Source organism: Limulus polyphemus, unplaced genomic scaffold (assembly GCF_000517525.1).
Source record: "Limulus polyphemus unplaced genomic scaffold, Limulus_polyphemus-2.1.2 Scaffold193, whole genome shotgun sequence".
In the NCBI taxonomy this organism is placed as follows: domain Eukaryota; kingdom Metazoa; phylum Arthropoda; class Merostomata; order Xiphosura; family Limulidae; genus Limulus; species Limulus polyphemus.
The window spans coordinates 421017-425252 of NW_013665803.1; positions in this window are offsets into that span (position 1 = coordinate 421017).

The following is a 4236-nucleotide window of genomic DNA, read 5'->3' on the forward strand; positions in this document are numbered from 1 at the left end:
TCGAGGGTTAAATGATTAACAGAGTTGTTTAAACTAATGTCTTGGAACAAAGAGTCCTTCCTTGTCATTCGTTTATTTTACAACAGTAATTCGAGGGTTAAATGATTAACAGAGTTGTTTAAACTAATGTCTTGGAACAAAGATTGATTCCTTATTATTCGTTTATTTTACAACAGTAATTCGAGGGTTAAATGATTAACAGAGATGTTTAAACTAATGTCTTGGAACAAAGATTGATTCCTTATTATTCGTTTATTTTACAACAGTAATTCGAGGGTTAAATGATTAACAGAGTTGTTTAAACTAATGCCTTGGAACAAAGAGTCCTTCCTTATTATTCGTTTATTTTACAACAGTAATTCGAGGGCTAAATTATTAACAGAGTTGTTTAAACTAATGTCTTGGAACAAAGAGTCCTTCCTTATTATTCGTTTATTTTACAACAGTAATTCGAGGGTTAAATGATTAACAGAGTTGTTTAAACTAATGTCTTGGAACAAAGAGTGCTTCCTTATCATTCGTTTATTTTACAAAAGTAAAACGTTTTGCCTTGAAGAGATTGCTGTTTTTCCACATAGTAACCTTAGTAGGAGAAGCCAGAAAACGTTCTTTAATTTATCATAATGTAAAATTTAGCAGATGTATTAGTATTTTCTGTTAGAACGTTTAAATGCCAATACAAGTCTATAAAGAGCCATGAACTCCTAGATTACAGATATCGTAACTAGTTTGTAATGCATAATCTGTTCTATAAGGCAGTTTTAGTCATTCTATGGTAACTCTTAAATCTATAAAACATCATAAAATTTAGTTTTCAAACTGTAGAACATCCTCTTTTTTAGACTAAAAAAAACGTATTAAATGCGAAGATTTGACATAGCAGACAAGTGTTATAGTAGTTCATAAGATAGTACTTCTGCTTCATTTCAAATCCTATAACATTGTTTAAGACTTCAATGATGTTTAGTCATATTTTTGTAATAATAAACACCTATCGTTTAATCATCGAATATACGTTATCGAAGTCTCTTATTCTGGCTTCAGTTATATATATTACAATAAGCAATGAATTTGATTATCGTAGAATATGCAAAATTTGAAAAATATGTGAATTTTGTAATGTAATTCATAAGTCTTACACATCAATTTCCACATCCCGTTCATTATTTATGAGAAATACTTTGTTAAAACTTTACTTCTAGTGTGTTTTATACTATAATATAATAGAAGTATATTACTTCTACTTTGTAATATATTACTCACATTTTCATCTTCTTTGGTATATGTTCGTCATCAGGTTTTTGTTGTAAATAAAGTTTTAATTTACTTCTTGTGACATCTGTAAAAAAAAAAAAAGAGTAATATTTTCAGTTTTCTAGAACCGTACGATATTTTTTATTTGTTTGCGATAATGTCTAATGAAATGTTTCTTAATTCAAAATGTTGTAGAGCTCTGTATTTAAAATCTAGTTAGCTGGGTTTGAATCCGTACAATACCACAAAATATTCCCTACACATTAAGTTGTGAGTGCTCTATAAGAGTAACAGTCAATCCTTTAGCGTGGATGGTGGGTGGTAGAGTCCTGTTTACTTGCTGCCTGCCCTCTGGTCACTAGTTCAGAATTAGGAACGGTGTCAGGTAGCCTTAAATACGCAATAGAAATGCAAGTACTTAACTCACTTGAAAACATACGTGGAAAAGTTTGTTTTGTCATTGCTGCATCATTATTAATCATAGCGCTTTCTATGAAATCTTCTACCAGCTGTATTTCGATTCTTACAAACTAAGTTGATGTTCGTATCTAAAATCTTTGGTTCTTAACTCCTTAGCTAAAGAAACTTACATAATAACAATACAGATTGAACTAAGACATCTAATTGGTTGAAGTGACTTACCCAAGATGGCATAATTTTGTGGACTAACAAAAATTCATAAAGGTTAGTCTCATAGGAGTTACTAATGTTAGCGTGAAGACATAACCTTACCATCTGAGGGTGTTGACGTCATTAAGCCACTCAAATCGGAAACCGGTCGTTGTGTCTCTCTTGGCTGTCTTGGGTCATTAAGCGAGAAGTACTAACTACACGTTGTAATTTAATGACCAGTTTCAGAGAACTTAAATCATCATGTCCAGTAATAGAAGACAACTTGTACGTGTTGTATAAGAGGAAGACGTGCTCCTTATTGGTGTTCATTAAGTCCTCTACATACTTTCCACTGGTAGATAACAGTCTATGGACAGAGGGAATGAAAACTATAGGAAGTTGGAGTAGAGATAAAAAATTTACATGACAAGAATACCATCAACTGAATCGCTTGTTTTTGAGCGAAGTTTAGACTGAAAACCCGATTTAACGATTTAATAGATAGAAGCCAAGATTCTCACTCAGATGCAAATACGTCATATTTATTTTTTCGCTCATATAATCGAAGTTTTTAACGGTTTGCATCATAAAAAACTGCTACAACCGTTCTACGTGTCTGTAAGAAATTATTTTATAGCTATACTAAAACTAAATCGAGCACGAAAGTCACGTAGTATCATGATTCTACATCATCCGCCCCCAAGTGGCACAGCCGTATGTCTGCGGACTTACAACGCTAGAATCCGTGTTTCGAGACCCGTGGTGGGCAGAGCACAGATAGCCCATTGTGTAGCTTTGTGTTTAATTAGAAACAAACTACACCATCCACGAGAAAACAACCTCACGTTAAAATGTATAGGTAATTATACAGACAGAATACTTTAAATATTTCATACATACATGTATGGAGTATGCCGAAAGCTGTATGTTGCATTTCGCAAAAGAAGAGCAAACTCTAGACACTCTGTACCTCTCTATTTTGTCTACTAATAGAAGCGAGCAGTTAATTACACCATCGGGACAACACGGTCGACGGACCTAATGAACACGAACAGTTTTCTTTCCTCTATGTTTAATTATACAAGACAACCGTGACTTTCCGCATTCAAAGTCACTTATTAGATTGGAAAGTGCATTAAAATTTTTATCGTAAGTGATATTAGGCTTGTGCCAATATTTCAGTAGCAGTAAACCCATATGTGTCAGAATCTTTACGTACTGGTTCATATATAACGACGTGGTTATAGTAGTTTAATAAAACAGAGTCGTATAGCTGTCACTGTTGTGATGTGAAATTGAACGTCATGTTCTAGGAAGAGAAACGAAGTAAAAACAACTTATCGATGAATAATATTTAAAAGTGCCTTGTCTAAATGGACCTTTCTCTCTTGAATGTGAATAGACCAAAGCAAGATAAACAGTTACTTGATTTTTAACTTGATATGCACATTGAAAACATGAGAATGTTATGCACACCTTTCACACTTCAAGTAATTGCTGTAAATATACAACACTTTTATCCGTTACGTTAGCACAGAGACAACTCCAAGAAAAAATGTTTACTTCAACAGATCTTCTTTTTTTTCAGTTATGTTTAACATAAATTTTGTTTCAGAATTTTCGCGCAAAACTACAGAAGTGATATCTGCGCATAGCCGCCGTTAATTTTGAACCGGCATAATAGAGAGAAGGCACCTAGTGAACAGCACCCAACGTCAAATCTTCAGCTACTCTTGTCTCAGTGTGATATGACCGTCACTCTTATAGCGCACCCACAACCCCAAAGTGTGGAATGCCTTTTAGCGATAATGGGTCATGAACCATGAACTTTCGGGTTCACATTCCACACATGTTACTCACTAGGCCACGACCTGTAACATTATCATCGTAACGTAAATATAGTTGTAACAAATATCTTTGGTCTTAACTCCAATTCCTTCTTAACAATCAACAGTTCTTTGTCGATTTGTGACAAAATAATTATTCTGAACTTTGAAATCAGTTGTTTTCGTCTTTCAGTTTGTATAGTATCACTCACTAAGTACGGTGTGTAAGAATGGGCCGAGAAAAAAAAATGGCTGCCACATTCAATCTATTAATTAAAGATATTTTATGTTGCTGTTTTTTATTTCATATTATTTTTCATACGTGAAATTTAAAAGAACAACGTTTGTAAACAAGGATTAACTGTTATGAACCATATGCTAGTACGGTCAACAGATGGCGCTAATTTAGATGTTGAAATACTAATTTATGCTTCGTCTCATAATTAGAAATGTTAATTAAATTTAACTGGATGAAGTTTTTGACATTGAATTTTTAAAATATTGTTTAATTTTTCTAAAAAATATTATTAAATCAATGCTTGTT